The following is a 19,612-nucleotide window of genomic DNA, read 5'->3' as shown; positions in this document are numbered from 1 at the left end:
TGTCCACAAGTTTGGAAGGTTCTCATCAACAATTAGTTTGAATATATTCTCTGTTCCCTTCTCTCTTTCTTCTCCTTCTGGTATGCCCATTATTCTTATATTGCTCTTTCTGATGGAGTCAGAAAGTTCTTGTAGAGTTCTTTCATTTCTTTGAAGTCTCAAGTCTCTTTCTTCTTCCATATGTGTATTTTCCATGTTTCTATCTTCGATGTCACTGATTCTTTCCTCCATCTGGTCAACTCTACTACCTAAGTTTGCTAGTTCTTTCTTAATTTCTTCTATTGAGTTCTTAGTCTCCAGAAATTCTATTTGGTACTTTTTAAAAATTTCAATCTCTTTCGTAAAATGCTCATGTTTTTCTTTGATTGTGTTTCTGAGTTCATCAAACTGCCTGTCTGTGTTTTCTTGCCTCTCGTTGAGGTTTTTCAGAACTGCAATCTTGAATTCTCTGTCATTTCAGTCACATATTTCCATATCTTTAAGTTCCTTTTGTGGAGACTTTTCACTTTCTTTCTGAGCTGTCTTGTTTCCTTGGTTATTCATGGCAATTGCTGATTTATTATTTCTCTTCCTAGACATCTATAGGAGTGGCTTCTGCAACAGCTTGATAGGAAGAGGTCTTTCTTTTGTTTCCCAGTACTTGTTGGTAGAATGTTTTGTTTTCTCTCTGACTGCCAAACTGATGACAATTTGCTCAAATAAACTCAAAATCTCAATGGATTAAGAAAATGCTCTGGATAATGGCAGTTTTGCAGCTTATTTTATACATTAGAATTCAAAGGAGGAGATATAAGCAGGGTTAGATGAAATTTACCATTTACCATAATCTACCATTGATGGTAGATTAAGGGAGGGGGATAGAAAGTAAAGTAGGGAAATCTCTGGGCTTGGATAAAATGTAAAATGGAGAGACACATACTTCTTTTTCATTGGTGGGTACAGGACAGTTAATAAATAGCATTTACAACACATAGAGATGGTATTCGGGTAACAAGATGACAATGAGGGATTCAGTATTCTGTTGTTCTGGTGCAGTGGGTTGTGTTGAACAAGGGATTACTCTGATGTTACAAGGGTATGGTATCTTAGATTAAAAAAAAAAAAAAAATAGCCACGCTCTCTTAACATAAAGATTGTCCTTTGTCAAGGAAGCTACAGGCTAGATGTGACTACCTGCCATGACCCACTTTTAGTTAGGGATTTTATGTTCAGATCATCCTCTGTGGTTAATTTCAGTCTCTGAATTTGTAGGGACTGCCTTATTGGCTTGCCCTGAGTTTGTCAGGTTTAGTATGTGGCCCCTTTTTTGTCCATATATGTAGTATTTTTGTTAATTTTGTGACAAATAAACATACAGAAAAGTTGGATGTACACGACAAAGAATATGCTTTTTTTCTGACTCATTTGAGATTAACTTGCCAACCTATTGCCCAGTAATACTCCAGTACTTAGTATCTAGAAGCTGTGTATAATATTTTGTTCCACAAACAAAGACATCATCAAAATCAGAAAGTTAACATTGATATATTTTACCATCTAATATTCAGGTCCTATTCCAATTTTGCCAATTTTCCTAATAATGTAATTTATAATTGACAAAGGAATCAAGTTCAGAATCACTTACTGCATTTAGTTGTTAGTCTTCTTCAATCGGCAACAGTTCCTCAATCTTTCCTTGATTTCATAATCTTGACATTTTGAAGGATTAAAGTCTAGTTGTTTTGTGAAATAGCCCTCAATTTGCAGTTGTCTGATGTTCCCACATATTTGGATTCAGGCTATTCATCTTTGGCAGGAGTGTTACAGAAATGGTGCTGTGTTTCTCTCATTGTATCCTATCTGCTAGTGCACTGTTTTAATTTGTCCTATTACTGATGATGTTCACTTGGATCACTTATTGATGATGATGACTCAATTTTAGTTACTCTTTTTATTTTGGAAACCAATCAGTATTATTTAGGGGGTTACTCTGAATCTATGAAAATATCGCTTCCTTTTCAATCTTTTAATTTATTCACTTGTTTTTCATAACATATGAATTCTTGTTTCCCCTTTTTTTTGTTCTTTACTTCTTTACTTTCTAAAAATTACTTTCTAAAAATACTTTACTGCTTTACTTTCTAAAAATTAAAATGTGTTTCAGGCTCATCTTGTACTTTCTCTTCTGCCCCCAACCTAGAATAAGCCATTTGTTCAAGGAGCTCTGATTCTTTTATTTAATTGATCACCTTATGTGTATTCAATCTCCCATCCCTGCTTTTACTTTCTCACTTGCGAGGATGCTATACTCTCTCTGCTTAGGCTCTAATCCGCCATTCCGGGATACTCACATTCCCAGTTGCATGGGATCACTGCTTACCCTACTTGGATTATGACATTGTTTGAACTCTGACCCCTCTAGCCATGCTGTCCCCTCTACAGTGACAGGTTAATCATTCTACTTAGACTCTGACACCCTATTCTGGACCATTGACACAACTAGTTTCTTCCCCACTATAGACTCTACCTTGCTTTATCCCCTAAATAGCTTTGGGATTAAAATGCTCAGAATAGGAAGAAACCTATACTATACTTTTAATTGATCAATCAAAATTTTGTGGGCCTTTCAGTAGAAGAAAATGCTCTGCCTGCACAGTACAAGGGGAAAAGAAGACAGACTCCTTATTCAAGGAGCTTTTCAGGGTAACTGGAAAGACAAGACAACTCATTTTATCTTTAGAATAATTCTGTAAGGCAGAGATTAGTATCCTTATCTGAGCACAGCTATTAAGGATATGAACTTATTTTCTTTGAGGGGATAATTTCTCAGCAGTTTTGGAATACTATAAATGGAACTGAAGAGAAAAAGGCTAATGTAAAAAATTGGGATGCTAAGCATATTCTAGAAAGTCACATGAAGTATTACACTTTCGTTTCTCTGACTTTTTCTTCTTTCAGTTTAGAATGCATAAATAGCATAGAAGACACCCTTTAGGGAAATCATATAAATTGACATCATTACAATACAACTGGGAACCCAACAAACCAAGAAAATAACTACAACCTTCTAGCATGATAATTCCAGGAACAAGCCAACTGTTTCAATTTATAAATAGGATATCAAACCACATTGGTACCATTTTTTTGAGTATTAGAGAAATTTTTCTGATCATGAATGTTTAAAAATGAATATGTTATCTAAGATAAATCTCATGTGTTTATAATTCAAATGGGTATGAAGGTAGGTGGAAAGGAATATGAGTTTAAAGCTAACCTGTCAGATGAGGGAGGCAGCAAGCTGTGATTATGGTAGTAAGGTCTGTTCTTGTTGCTTATTAATATATATATATATATATATATATATATATATATATATATATATATATATCCTGAAACCTTTTGGGTAAAACAAGGGATAGTAGATATTATAGGCTTATGTAATCAGGAATTGCAGAAGTATAAATTGAAATGACTAGAAACAGAACCCTCATGTCACTAAGGTTTTTTTGTTTTGTCCTTCTCTTTCTCCAAGTTTTGGTCTTTCTGTGTGTTACCTTAATGCTCTCCCTCCATTGACCATTTTTCAACATATGATAGTGGATAGATCACTGAAAGCTCTGGGCTCAGCTGTGTGTATCTTGATTACCAGACAAGAGAAACTTTTATGGTCAGCAACATTTGGAAAAAATTCAGAGAAATGACTCTGTTTGGGTGGACATACATTGCATATATATTCAGTTTTTCTGGCACAGGATTGGCTAGAGAAGCTGTTTGTGCAAGCTGGGGCATATGCTCATCTCTAGGGTGTGGGTGATTCAAAGTATTGTTATTGGACACCCTTCAGACCCAATGATTAATGTGTGAGTGAAATAGTTTCTCCTAGAAAGGGAGGATGTCATAGACCCAGCTCCTGGGGAATTACTGTGAGCGAGAAGCAATGCCAATCCATATTTACTATAATTTCTAAATGGGTTGCAGTCATAATACTGACTAATACGGTTCTAGATGTATATAGAGGAAACATGTAAGACAATTAAAAAGATATAAGGTTTATATATTAGGTATGACTAGTAAAATGATAATGACTATAGACTGCAATAAATTATACACACACACACACACACACACACACACACACATACTCACACAGAGCACTGTCATGATGCAGGATGAAACCATTGCTCATTTCATGTTAATGCATTATTTGTGATCCATGATTCATGACACACTTTAAAACACACCTTCTCTCAATCATAGCTCACACCTGACTGACTGCACTGAACAAGTTGAAACTTCTCACACACTGTTACTAGGGTTCGATATGCTGTTTCCCATATTGAAGATCCCTGCCTTTCTATTGGATGGCACTAGGTAGCAGCATTCACTGTATTTTGTGATGACAATGGAAAGGCTCCATGTCACATGTCACTTCTGGTATGGCAATTTCTGTCAAATAAAGACATCACGGTGTGTCCTCATCCACCTTATTCACTGGATCTGGCATCGTGCAACTTCTGGCTCTTCCCCAAATTCAAAATGACCATGAAAGGTAAATGTTTTGAATGGATTCAAGATATTGAGGTAGCCCAACACCACAACTAAAGACACTCACAAAAGACGACTTCCAGAACTGTTTCAGAAAGTGGCAAAATTGTCTTAACTATTGCATTGTTTTGTACACTGGAACCTAATTAAAAAAAAAAAAAGTAGCAAGAATGATGGGATAAGTGTGTTCAAACTGAGGGGGAGTATTTTGAGAGGAATTAATGACAATGTATCTTTTACTGTAATAATTTTTTTTAAGCATTCAACATATTTTTTGATCACACCTCATATTAAACATGTAATTTCCATAAAATCCAGTTATGCACTTCTGTCATTTATTCTAGAGAAATAAAGAATTATGTTCACACAGAAAGATTTTCACAAAGTTTGTAGAAGCTTTATTCATATGAACCCCAAACTGGAAACAACCCAATTGCCCTTCAATCCATGACTGTTAAAACAGTGGTACATTCACACAAGGAATACTACTCAGTAATAAAAATGAACAAACTCTCAATACATGCAACAACTTTAATGAATTCCCAAAGAATTTTGCTGAGTGAAATAAAAAAGAAAAAGTCTATTTCAAAAAGTTGCATACTCTGTGATTCCATTGTGTAATATTCTTGAAATGGCAAAATTAAGGCTATGAAGAAGATATTAGTTGTTGCCAGGGTTAAGTAGGTGAAAGGATGGGAGAGAAGTGAGTATGATTATAAGAGAGATCCGTGTGGTGATGGAAATTGTCCTGTATCTTGATGTATCAATGTCAATATCCTGGTTGAGATGTACTATTGTTTGGAAAACATTAACATTGAGAGAACCTATCTCTTCTGCCTTACAGGGCTTTTTCTGTTTTATTTTTAGACACTTGCAGATTTTTGATAAGGGCATTCTCCCTTTTGTAAAACTCTTTGATAAAGTTTCTCCTTATCAAAGTTCATATTTGCTTTTACTTGACAGCCATTTTGGTGGTTCAAGAATCACACTTTCAGAAAGACAGAAGAAACATTTCAGATAATATATGGACATTACATTTGATTCGAAAAAAATTGATAGGGAAATTATTTGACGAGTCTCTATCTCTTGTTTACTTGAAATTATCATCTGGCCCCAAGTACTAAAATTATCATCTGGTCCCAATTAAAGTAATCAAGTTATAGAGAACCAAGAGAAGAAAACCATTTCAAATTTTGGCAGGTTCTGCCAAAATATCAAACTGGAAACAGAACCATAAGCCAAATTTTACATATTGGAATTTAGTGGACACATCCTCAAAGCCACTGCACACTGATTCTTGATCTCGGCTGCAATTGCAAATTTCCAAATATTGTCTTTGATTTGGTTAGGTTTGGCTAGGGGTCAGAATAATTTTCACCTTTACAGAACAATTTCAATGCCTCTATTGGAGCCAGCTGGGTAATTAAGTAATGGACACTTAAAAATTGCTGAATTTTAGTAAGAAAGTAATTCTGTGAAAATGCAGACACTGGTCACCTTGCACATATTCACATTTTAAATCTATCAATATCAGCATACTACTCATACCAATTTGTCATCTTCAGGGGCATTGCAATTGCTCATCAGTTTTGAAGATCATGTGAAATGTCATCAAGCCCCTGAAAGTTGGTGAAAATTCTTGTGGATACGTGCAGACTATGGTGAGTCCCTGTTTATATTCCCGAGTTTCATGGTTTCTTCTGGCAATTTCAGGGATGTCATTTGAAGGAAACTATGTTCACTGAACAGAAATCAGTTTCTGTCTTGGCCAACTTCAATTTCAAGGAACCCAGAAATATTTCAAGGCATACATTCTATTCAACAAGGTGATCTGATTCAGGTCAACATTTCTAACATCCAAATGAAGTAGCGAGTTGTCTAAATTATTCTGCATTTTACTAAGTACTTCCTCCAAGAGTATTTTTGTATACTCTTTCCTTTCCTCATAGGGCAGAAGAAGTGTTAGCATGCAGGCCTTCAGAGTGCACACCACCAAGAAGCTCATAGCATGATGTATTGTAATTTCTTGTCTTCCCCAACAGTCAGGAGTCATTTAAGAGTCAATACCTGCATGGTACCGGGTACACTGTAGCTAAATCTATGTTAATATTTGTTGAATAAATGACTTGGGGAGTGTACGGGAGTAAGAAGTGCACTCTGGGATCTGGAGGCTGAAAACTTTCTGTATACTCATTACACTATCCCTTACTCCCAACTTATGCAGTGTCTGTGGCTTTTCATTTCTAATTGTTGGTTGAATTAGTTATGCTCTATTTTATTTATCGTTTTAATTCTTAGGTGATGTAAAATTAATGTATCAATACTTTCTCCTCATAAAAGTAATTTCTACACCTAAAGTAACCTTTCAACCCTCCTCTTCCCCCTTCAGAATCTTCTTACTCTAGAAGTCTGGAAGTAACAGCAACAATGGTATTTGTTTCACATTATATTTCTTTGGGGAGAGATGAGAGAGAGTAAAAAGGAAAGGAAGCATAATATACTGCAGACAATCTTACATATAATAATGTTGTAACATCTCTCTGTTTCCAGATGGAGCTTCTATCTCAGGCTTTACTCAGGGCCACAACCTTAGTCCCAGTGAAGTTGATTTACTTCCTATCTGCATTATCCCAACAGCAGATTAGCCTGCTTTTCAATAATACAAAACATTTTGCTAGGTATATGTTGTACCTTCTTTTTTGATATAAATATATAATGGGAAAGTGAATACCCTTCTAAGAAAATAAATGTCAAGACCTTTAGAATATTCATGCACTAAAACAACTGCTGAGTGATATTTATACCATTTTTCTCCTGTTGATTATATTCATCTGAAAATTCCCATAAAATCTTCTTAAGTGACTTTATAAAATAGATGAGATTTTCAAAGAAACCAATTTTCATATGCATAACATGCACTTGGGTGCTGAGAAATATCATATCAAGAATGAAGAGCATTTTTTAGCTTAAATTGACAGGGTGATGTGAAGATAGACTTTTTTTTCAGTTTTGATCATACTTTTTAGGTAAGAAAAGTAAAATACTTGTATATTTCTATCTCAAATATTGGGAATAAATTTTATATTGAACATTCTTTTATATATTAGACCACTGATCAGTTATTTAAAACTTAGTTATTAATTTCAAAGGTCAGAACATTCCAATAAGCTTGGCATTTTTAGACTATCTTAGGAAAATAAAACTTGAAAAATAGGATCTAGTGGAATATATTTTTAAATAATCAGTTTCTCAAAAAATAGATTCTATACAATTAGAAGGATAAAAGTAAATTATTGTGCTATAGAAAATTAAGCAAAGGTGACTAACATTTCACTGTCTACTTGGAGTTCTGAATAATGATCAAATTCAAAATTGCTTTTAACAAACAAATGTTTTAGCATTGTCTATTTTTGAGATCTAATTTGACTGTCTTTTAAAAAGAGGATGGAAAATACTGAAATATTATGACAGTGGATTGTATAAGATCTGTCATAGAAGAGATACTTACATAAAAAAGACTTCTTAGAAGGGTATTGAGAGTCCTTTTCTGACCACAAAATCTTTCTTGCAAATGTTTCATGAAGTCTAATGAGTTCATCATTAGCATCATGGTTTAAAACTAAAGCATAGTCTCAGGAGGGCTGTGTGAGAGATACATTTTCCTGGGAAGAGAAGCAAGGTTATTGCACATTTATACATATGATTATAGGTTAGATTAATTTTAGTTTCTCCTTTGGAAAATAAACTTGATCCTGAAAGAATGGAATAAAAAACTGGCAAGTTTTATTGACAGGAAGGGCAGGAGGAGTTTGACATGGTACTTGGTCCCCGGTTAGGAGTGGTTAGCATGATTCCTCCATGGGCATGGGTCTGGAAAGACAGGATACCTGGTGTGTGTGTGTGTGTGTGTGTGTGTGTGTGTGTGTGTGTGTAAGTGCAGGGTACCAAGAGGGCATGGCGAAAATAGGGACTTGGAGGCACTGAAGATCCATTTCACTGTCACTATTTGTCCTTGGATTAACACTGGATTTAACCAAATGATTTTAAGGAAAAATGAGATATTTACTTCATTCTAGTGCTTGGACACAACAATGAGGGTGGAGGTGGGAAAATGGCATAAATGGATCCAAAGGTATCATCTAAGATGTGGGGTGAAATAGGATATCACAGTGACTGAAATGCATTTTTTAAATTGAGGCATTTAATTAGATGCTTTAATTTAGGCATTTGGGTTTTAAATTTTCCATAGAGATACAAAATAGGTAGAAGAGTAATTTTTGTTTTGTTTTGTTTTGTTTTGTAGTAAAAATAACCTATAATTGCTGGTTAGTTTTGTTGCGCACTTTCCTACTTTTATAAAATCAGTGCCAGGTGGCAAACATTTGTTGCATCCTGTTGGCAAATTCATTGATGGAATTATACAAATGTGCAAAAGTTTAATTAAAAATGATTTTTTAAATAAAACCATTCATTCTATTAACATGTAGAAAGTAAAATTAGGTTAATAAAAGAGAATTGTGTTTTGAATTACAATATTTTAATTTTGTTTCAATCACTTTAACTTGTGAACTCAAACTTGTAATTTTTAATTATTTCAGTCTAGAGATTTTAAGCACCATGCAGGTGGTGGCTTTTCTCTTTAAATTATTTTTAGAATCCCTTTATTATAGTATAACATATTATGTAAAAGTGCACATACCAAACTATTTCTAGCTGGCAGAGTTTTCACAAATTGCACACACCTGTGTAACCAGGGCCAGCTAAAGAAACAGAACACGCCGTTACACCAGAACCAACTTTCCCTCACTCTCCATGCCATTTCCAGTTACTTCTGATTTGCCCAAACATAATCACCACCTTGGCTTCTAACAGCATAGATTAGTATTCCTTACTTTTGTGTTTTAGATAAACAAAATTATACAATATGTGGTCTTTTGTGCCTGTTCTCTTCATCTCAGTACGTGTGTGAGATTATTCCTGTTTGTTGCATATAGGTAAGGATCATTCATTCTCATTGCTTCCAAATATTGAGCAAATATACAATACTGTCTGTTGACTAAATATGCAATTCATTGTAGCCATTCTACTAATGATGGGAATTTCAGAAGTTCCGAGTTCAGGGCTATTTTAATTTGTGTTGTTATATACATTCTAGTTCCGGTCTTTAGGAAAACATGTGTAGGTATTTCTGTTGGTTATATACCTATAAGTAGAATTGTTGGGTTCAGCTTTAATAGATAGAAATATTTCTCTTAAGGTATTGTACCAACATATGTAGTGTAACAATCCATATTTTCTGTGAATATCATATGATTTTGGTTGGTCTATAGCTAAGAGAATTTTGGAATTTTTTGGTCTTTTTTATTTTAGCCATTTTTCTATTTACATGGTGATTGCTAAGGTTAAAATTTGCATTTGTCTGATGACTAATGAAGTTGGACAGCTTTTCATATGTTTACTAGCCATTTAAATGTCCCCTTCTGTCAAGTGTCTGTATGAGTATTAGCCATTTCTCATTTGCAACTTATGTGTATTTTTCTTTATATATTCTGTATAAAAGTCTTATATAGACAAATATTTTCTCTCCTTTTGTGGTGTGTCTTTCTACTCTCAGTATCTCAATTTTTGGAAAAGTTTCTAATTTTAATATTGTTTAGTGTATCATTGTTTCTTTTATCACTAACACACTTTGTGTCCTGTTTAAGAAAATTTTGCCGAAAAATAAAGTTTTGCCTACTTTAAGTTATGAAGATATTCTCCTAAGTTTTCCTATTAAAGCTTTACTGTGTGTTTGTGTGTGTTTGTGTGTGTGTGTGTGTGTGTGTGTGTGTAGTGTGATAAAAGAATAAAGACATATTGTTTTCCAGGTAGCTATCCAAGCGACCCAATAACTTTTATTGAGAAGACTATACTTTCCCCCTTTGCACTTCACTTTCCCATTGCATTTCTGGACTCTGTTCTGTCCCTGGGGAGTTTCTGGATTCATATACAGTTTTAATTACTTGAGCTTTACGATAGATATTGATATCAGATCAAGATATTTTTGTAACTCCTCTATTCCTTTTCTTAAAGATTTTTGACTATTCCTGAGCTTTGCATATCCATATAGATTTTTAAGTCATCTAGTAAATTTCTGAGTTTACAGATTAATTCAGATTGAAAACTTTAAGTTATTGAATTTTACAAATTGTGAACCCAGTCTATCTTTTCATTATTTTGGTTTTCTTAATATTAATCTTGTTTCAGTTGTTCATTTTTGGTAGTTTTATTTCTGAGTATTTGATTTTTAAAAATATTATTGTCAATTATTTTTAAAATCTACAATGTCTCAGAATTGATTTTCATATTTTGTCCTCATATCCAACTACAGAACTAATGCTGTTAGCGCTTCTGTGTGAATTCTAAGGTGATTCTTTTGCAGTAGGGAGTCATAGTGATGACTGAAAAAGAATCTTTACAGGACTCTACAGGATGGATTGGAAACCTGTATCTCAGGTTTAGAAAAAGTGAAAATGATGCTAATGCAACTTTGAAATTTACATCTAACAATTGCTACACTTTCCAAAATATTCCTAAATGTTTGAACTTTCGTAAGTGACTCTGGGTAGTGAACACACAATGAAATATATAGATGAGGTATTATAGAATTTATATTCGACACCTATATAATTTTATTAACCAATGGCACCCTGATAAATTTAATAAAAAAGAAAAAATCTCCATTGCTCACATTAGCAATTAATTTTATTAAGTTATTGCTGCCTGCCAGTACTAGGGAAAAAAAAATGTTTTTCATTAGTGAAGTTCAAAGAGCAACTCAGAATGGCTTCTCATCGTAAAATATTTTGTATTTGTTATATCATGCAACAAAAGATTATTCACAGGAAAATAGACACTTTAATAACAATAGGAGTTACCTATGAAATAATATGAAACACTGAAAGAACTAGACAAAGTAAGAATATATTTTGGTCACCAAAATATTAAATGAGAGAACTGTATTTCACTGCACTTTAAATTCTATTCATCCAAACAAATTCTATAAAACTAAGATATTCTGCAATTCAAGGACAGATTATTGTGCGACTTGAGAATGGAAGGCAATTTTTTTTCTGGGAACAATTTTTGTCTGCTTAAGAATTACATAAATGCCAGCTATCTATGAAATAGTTGTTGTGTTTTCTCTTTGCCTTTTCATTTTATGGGCTATTCTAACTTATGGTGCTGCATACTATGTCTTATTTCTTTAAGCAAATATTTACCCTTTCACTTCAAAACCTTCTGAAGAATGAATGACTTTAATATGATGGACATTTCATTTAGAGTTACTTATATTGACAATATGGAAAAATATTTAGCAATATATATTTAGTCCCTTTTAGTGACTGTAGAGGCTACTATTTCCTAAATGAAAAATAACACATAAACTCCATTCTGGTACTTACTGAATTTCTCTTGTTTCAAAGGCAGAAAACCCCCAGATTGATTTCATAATAAAACATAACCTAAAGCTGTCTATGCATCATATGCGTATGTAAAGTGAGTTTAAATATCTTTTCTTTTTGAAAGTCATTAGCTTGTACTGTGTTTTGGTACAAATAGAACTTTTAACACATGGGGGTCATACGTAGTCTTGCCGAGTTATTAATTTTGAAAGAAAATGTATATAGATAGATAGATAGATAGATAGATAGATAGATAGATAGATAGACAGATAGTTTTTTTTAGTGGTTGTTGTAGGTCTATCTATTATCTATCTATTATCTATCTATCCATCTAATCTATCTAAAAACTTATTAAAGCTTACTGTTGATGTAATTTTACCAAATAGAGCAAAACGTAGAAATCTTATCTCCCTTTTCATCTTTCTATTCTCCCCTATTTAGAATATAATTGTCTAAATCTAGAATCACATCAGTGTTGTTTCAATTGTCAAATACTATTTAGAATACTCAAGATTAGAAAAATTGTCTAATGCATCTGCTCACATTTTTGCTTTATATATCCTTTCTTCCTTCCTATGTTCTAAGGTTCCTCCTTTTATACTTTCTGTTTGTAGAACTTCCTTTAGCCACTTATTAGGAAAGGTATACTGGCAACACATTCTACCAGTGCTCCTCCAATTTAAAATGTCTTGATTTCGCCTTTATTGCTGAAGAATATTTTCACTGGTAGTTGACAGTTCTTTTTTTTTTTTCCCCCCAGCACTTAAAACACTTTATACCACTTCCCTCTAGTCCTAATAGTTTTCCAGTGAGAAATCTGCTATAATATGATTTTTCCACTTATAGGTAAGGTAGTATTTTTCTCTTGCTTCTTTCAAGACTTTGTCTTCGTCTTTAGTTTTCAAGAGTTTGACAATTAAGTATACTGGTATGTATTTTTTTGAGAAGAGCATTTTTCTTGAATTTTTATTTTCTGTTTATATTTATTGGTATTTTGGGGTTACCAGGGAATTTTTGTTGTGGTGGGTTTTTTTTTGTTTGTTTGTTTGTTTTTTTCAGTTCTAAATCTAGGATAAATGAAACAAAAAGAAAACTCAGGGAAAGTGTGTTGTTTCTTGGGTCCCAAGGTCCCTAACTAGCCTGCCTTCTTCTTTCCCTTTTTCAGGGTCTTCTGTGTTTGTTTTATATATAATGTCTATGGTTTCTAATTTTATATAGCAAGAGGAATAACTAGGGTATATTCTCTACTTCATTTTCCTAGAAGTGGAACTCTTCTGTAATGTTGTTTTGAATGTAATACTCTTGCATATCCATGTGACTACAGAGACCTATTGTAGAATGGGCTGAAAATAGATTTACTGAAAGACACGTTTTTCATTCGATTAAAAAATAGCCTATATGCAACTACTTTGAATATTTTCATTAATTAACAGCTGTATAATTTAATGTTCAAGATATGTGAATAAAAAACAAGCAAACAAACAAAAGTAATATTTACCATAAAATAATGAGAGTTATGCTGTATAATGGTATAAAGTTTCTGCTACTAATTTGTTGAAATAATAACTGTCTTCATATATGTTATGCTCACTTCTCACATATATGTTATATGCCTTCCCTTCATGTGCTACTTTTCATATATATATATATATATATATATATATATATATATATATATAATTATTTTGGTTTAATCTCATAATAAATTTGTTAACAATTTATATATTTCAGTGCTAGTTATTTAAATGAACAGATTTATTGTTTAATATTTTATCTGGCTTCTATGTTCTGTAGCCACCATCGTGCCATAGATCTCTTTTTCGTATGGGGATGAATGACATGGGCTTTAGACTCAAACTGACTGGGGAGTGAAATTCTTGCTCATAACCTTTATTAGCTGTGTGAACTTGAGCAAATCATTGGTCTCTCTCACCTTGTTTCCTCGTGTGTAAATTAGAAATTATAACAACATTAGGACACCGTGCAGTGTAAGGACACTGTGAAAGCATTGAGCCAGTGCCTAGTACACATTAGCTACTACATAAATGTTAGCTTTCTTCTTTTCTCTTTTCAGTAATTATATATATATATATATATATATATATATATATATATATATATATATATATATATATGTATGTATAAATGAAAGTGTAACTTTCTTATATGTAAACATTTTAGGTTAATAAATCTACCTACTTTCTCCCTATCACTTTGTTATCCTTAAAATACTTACAATAGAGAATTTCCTACATGTCTATTTTGTTCTCTAATAGTTTCTGCAACTCATTCTCAGGTTCTGCTCCTTCTTACAGAAGCTTAATATCCAATTTATCTAAAATTTCTTCCTACTTACTTTTTAATCTAGATAGGAAGATATGATTTAGTATTGAAGAAATCCTACAATTATATTTATACCTTCTATAAAAGCCAGTAATATGTGATATAATAGAAAGAACCAGGGATTTAAAGGATTAAAAGTTCTATATACATTACGCTCACTATATCTTATGAAGACAGCACTGAAACTCGAATGACCAAAAAGTTATCAGAGATTGTTTCTATATTTTCTAAAATTTCTACTGCCATAGATGGGAGAAAGGAAGGAAGATTGTTAACATTTATACTGGAAATCAAGTTTATCAAAATAATGTTTTGTAACAATTGATATTTGTGCAAAAGTATTTTTGTAAAACTTTAACAATAATAATGCATTTTCCCCCCATACACAGGGTATATATTCATGTGTACGTAAGAGTCAAAATTGAATGAATTGATTTCACAAATAAGAGTGATTTCTTCCATTAATGGCAATTAATTACCAGGACTTTAGTGCCAAAGTATAATTTTATGAGATTTGAAGATTTTTTTTTTTTTTTTTTGATGGCAGACAGAACTCACTGATGCTTGGATATATAAAAGGCAGAACTCTTTGTTACTTACAGCTCCAAACAAGAGAAAGCTATCAGCTAGGGCCACATGGGGAGTTGTGCCAGCGACAGCTATCTGAGGCAGTTTATGTATGCCCAGTGGGGTGGGTTAGCTAGGTTTCCCAGGCTTCCTGCAAATTAGCTAATTTGAATAATTTCTTGGGCTCTTGGGCATAGGGACTGTCTCTAGTAGTTTTATACCTGGCCTTGCTGTGACTAAGGTTGGTAGGTGCTTAGTGGCCTGGAGCTTGAGAGCCCAATAAAGAAATGGTTGGGTGTAGAGTTAATTAGCTGCTTAGGAAGGGGAACTCACCTGCCTCTAACCAGGGCCTCAAAACTGGGTCAAGAAATCATTTTAAAAAATTATATTACAAGGACCCATCTAGTTCAATAGCAGGGAATGATGCCTAGGGATTAATTGTTGTTTCTTGTAGAAAGTACCATTGTGTACATGACAATATTTAGTAGAGATCACTATTTTGAATGACATTTATAGCTCTACCTGTCTATTTATCTATCTGTCTATCTATCTATCTATCTATCTATCTATCTATCTATCTATCTATCATCTATCTATCTCATATCTATCCAGCTAGCTAGATATTTGTACTTAAAATTGTTTGTGCTTTTTATGATAATACATTTTTATATACAGGTGAAATAATTAGTTTAATTCCTCTCCCTATCTCCAAGATTACAAGGAATATCATATTCTCAGCTTTAACAGAAAACTTAGTATATGAAAAGCTCATGATGAGGTCAGGTCTGCTTTGAAGGGCATTAGAAATGAAATTAAAATAAAATTAAAATATTTTATTACTTGATCCTTTCTAATTGTCATAGTCTTCCTTGACGCTCACTGAGTAATGATAGTTCTTCAATGAACAGCTTCCACCTATGAAACCTCATGAAATGCTAAGTTTGAATACTGATAAGACTTATTTGTTTCTCTTATTTTATTGAGGACTTGGAAAATAAATTTAAGTGAAAAATTCTCCAAGTGGCACTCTCATATCTGTGTGATTAAAAGGGATATATTTTAGAAAAACATGGTCTGATCATTTCATTTGTTTTTGTGCACAGATCTGTTGACCATATATTAACTCCAAGAGGATGATATACAATTGATTGAGGAGTTGGCTAGAGAAAAACAGATTGATTGCACAAGTGCACATGTCATTGGTAGTTGCAGGTGTGGCTTTTGGTTATGTCTGTATAATTGCTGTATTGGCCTTGCATTTCACCTGCTCTGTTTTTCAATAGTTAAGCCCATAAATCTTTGTGTTGTCTACTCATTATCAATTATCTCATACACAATTGTTGTGAAGACCAAAAGTATTGATATGGGCCCAAATTGTTTGTAGTTGTTAGAATGAAGAGTCTTTAATATAATTGTGAAGTATATGGCATGAAAAAGGTAAAGGAAAGAGATTGAAAAAGAAAGATGCTAAGGAAATGGCAACGATAATTGCCAGTACTGCTTTTTTCTCTTCCCATCTTTTTTCTCTCATTACTCTTTGACTTCCTATGACCTATTTCCTAATAAATGATAATGAGAATAATAACCATGGTAAATGCATTAGCATGAACAAGTGTATAATCATATATGAATGCATGTTATGAGGTGGATTAAATGTAGACTATTATATACAGATATTTTCTATTGACCTCAGCAGAGAGAAAAATGGATTTATCTGAAATGCTAGAGAAATCTGATATTATACTAAAAAAAATAGTCTGTACCCTACTATAGCAAATGTTCTTCATTCCTTTGTCCAGGGAATTAGATTTTTCTGATGTAAAGCCCATTGCTGGCGAAAGCTACACTAGGGAACACTTCTGCTGAAGGAATAAGATGAATTTATAAAAAAATTTGAAACTTTATTAAAGGATTTGTCTGCAGTATGCACTGTCAGCTATTATAACACTTTACAGTTGAAATGCACGTAATATATATTACTGTTATAAAATGCCTTGTGCTGAATATTAAGTAAAAATAGTCTAGATAAAGTATAGGAGTTACTAGAAATGTGGATTAAAATAACATCATTCTTATTGACAGTATAATAAAGATATATAAACCGTTAGTCTTTTAAATGTAGTAAATGTTTTGTAACCTAAATCTTTTATTTTTGATTTTTAAAAGTATATTAATTTTCAGTGAGAACTGATGCCAATTTCTTTCCTTTCATATAGGTCACGAGTATCACTATGTGATTAAGTGACCTTCTCTGTAAGATCGTAATGTTAATGAATAAGACTCTTACTCATTAGGTTATAAATGTCCCTGGTTGCCTTAGCATGCCTCATTTCTCAGGATATTTATATAATGATTCAGTAAGAATGCTGTTTAAATTGGATAAACTTTTTTCCACTTTGCTCTCCAGTTAAAGATCTCGTAGAGGAAAAATCTCTGGAAATTTCTATCAGCTCTTCCTAGACTGAGTTTAGGAATAAATTTCTCCTGGAGTTTGCTCCCAAATTACTACAAAATTTAAAAGATTGGCTTTGCATCAAAGACACCACAAAATTATATTTCCTTCTTCAACTCCTATGAAACTTTAGTCAAAGGACAATCTTTGATATTATGCTCTCTCTTGCCATTCTTAAAGAAGTGGTTTCGATGAATAAGCCAGGTTTGATCTCTATGCTGTTATAGCTTTCTGACAGGTACTGTGGCTTTATTTTTTTTAATGAAAATATGCATTTGCCTAATTTCCTACCTCTTCTGGTATTTAAATATAATTATGTTGAGTGTGGCTGTGCATCCTTGATCAGATTTGGGGTAAAATTTATCAAATTCTCACTAGACGTTAAATTCTCAAGGCCAGGTAGTCACTGCATTTCTTTCCATTGTATGTACCACCTAACATATATTTCTCCCCATGGAGAAGTGGCTAATAACCATTTGTTAATTGTTTTTTAATAGAGATGGGTCACACCCAGCTTTGGTGATTGGTACCATAAACTGCAAATAACTTGCACTCAGATTTCACAACCAAACTTCTTGCAATATGTCAATATTTTTAGGAGTCAGGAAATGAAGCATCCTAAAATAGAAATAAAATTGCGCGAATCTACTGAGACATTGATTTTGAGGTTTCCATAACATTTCAGTGAAGACTTTGAATGATTTTAACTTAAGAGGCAATATAGTATAGAGACAGAACATGATTGAAGATTTTCTTTCAACATAAAATCAGGAAGGCTACTAAAACCACTAGGGCTTTGTGTTTTAGACAAAATAACCACTGCAGTCTGTGTGTTGAATTCACAATTCTAGGAGAGATTTACTCTGAAAAGAAAAGTACCAAGCAGGTTAAATGATTTGTCATCATTTCAGAAATAGGATGATTTCCTTATATAGTATAATATAATAAATGTAAAGAAAGTAAAAAAAATTGATATGTGCTTCTGCATGTCTACAAATGGAGTGATGAAGTCTTATCTAACTAGGCTAAATAGACACCCCTTTGTGTGCTTGGTGGAGATGTTAAAGTATTGTAAGATATATATGTGTGCCAATAAATATGTTATTTAAATCTGCAACTGTTCATACATTCAACACTAATAAATAGAGGGAAAGGATCCACTGCTCTGAGTTGTCTTCTTCCTGCATGGAAATCCAATTTGGTTGCATTGCTGGGTTCAGGTATTCCTAATACCATATTTTGTAAGAAAGCTTTAAAAATGTGAAATATTAAAAAAAATACTACATTTAAAGCAAGTTATTTGCTTGGTATTATCTACAGAATAAGCAGATAAAGGGTGATTCAATGTCTAAAATCTAATACAATAAAAAATATAAAACATCTCCAAAATAATCTCTAGATATAAGGCTATCCATGTTTTGCTCTTATTTTTTGTGTTATTATCAAGAACCTACAAGGCTAAATGAAAGCTGCATTTGTTTCCCGAGAATTGCCTTGCTGATTTACTCTGGAATGTGATCCAATTTTCAGAAATATAAGGCTTGCTGTACTAGTCATTTTGAGGGTGGTATAAAGCCTGTGTAATATAATGATTAAGATTAATGATCTGAAAAGGTAGGAACTAAAAAAATACCCTTGCATATCATGCATGAATAGCATATTGATTTGTTTTTAATGTTACTCAGCATTTAAAATTCTATACCATCTTTTTTGATGTTAGAAGGATAAAATACAATTTTGAGCCTAAATACAATACTTACAATTTCAAGCTTAGCTAAATTATTATAGAGCCATGAAAGTAGTGCATTATAATAGTGTTTTTCCACATCTATCCAGGAACTATTTTGCTTTCAGTCTGGAGTTGCTTTTGTAATTGAAAAGCAAATACAAAAACAAATAAAACCAGTTGTGTATTTTGTAATGTGGAGCTAGCTGTTTACAGTGTTTAAATTATTCCAAGGAAACAGATACTTTTTATACCATCTTTTGGGATTCATAGGAAATGTTTATGCAGCTTCTGGTAGTTCCTTGCTTGCTGAAGTTTTACCTCAGTCTCAGCCTTTGATGGGTGACCTAAATCCTTGCTTAGAGCACTGTGAAAAGGGACAGTTTTGCTCCCATGGGGTTGAAAATTTAAACCCATACTGTATTTGGCTCAAACTGATTTCTCAGCTGCTATCACTCCAAGTTTTTTGTTTACATGATGCACAGTGAAATGGAAAGGGATGTGGTTACTGTGGAGAATAGAATTGCTACTGAAAAATTCAGGCATGCAGGCAGA

General features: G+C 33.0%; 1 long non-coding RNA gene across 1 annotated transcript in view; it reads left to right on the top strand.

Moving 5' to 3' along the window:
* The first annotated feature begins 6,088 nt into the window (after positions 1 to 6,088).
* The window catches only part of LOC141572251 (uncharacterized), a 389,629-nt gene continuing 376,105 nt past the window's right edge, over positions 6,089 to 19,612 (top strand). Inside the window, exon 1 of the long non-coding RNA XR_012497564.2 lies at positions 6,089 to 6,185. This is a non-coding gene — a long non-coding RNA (uncharacterized LOC141572251). The remainder of the gene's footprint in view (positions 6,186 to 19,612) is intronic.

This window comes from Rhinolophus sinicus, chromosome 17 (assembly GCF_057876585.1).
Source record: "Rhinolophus sinicus isolate RSI-liver-muscle chromosome 17, RSI-T2T, whole genome shotgun sequence".
Classification (NCBI taxonomy): Eukaryota; Metazoa; Chordata; class Mammalia; order Chiroptera; family Rhinolophidae; genus Rhinolophus; species Rhinolophus sinicus.
This window is presented reverse-complemented; position numbering and strand designations above follow the sequence as displayed.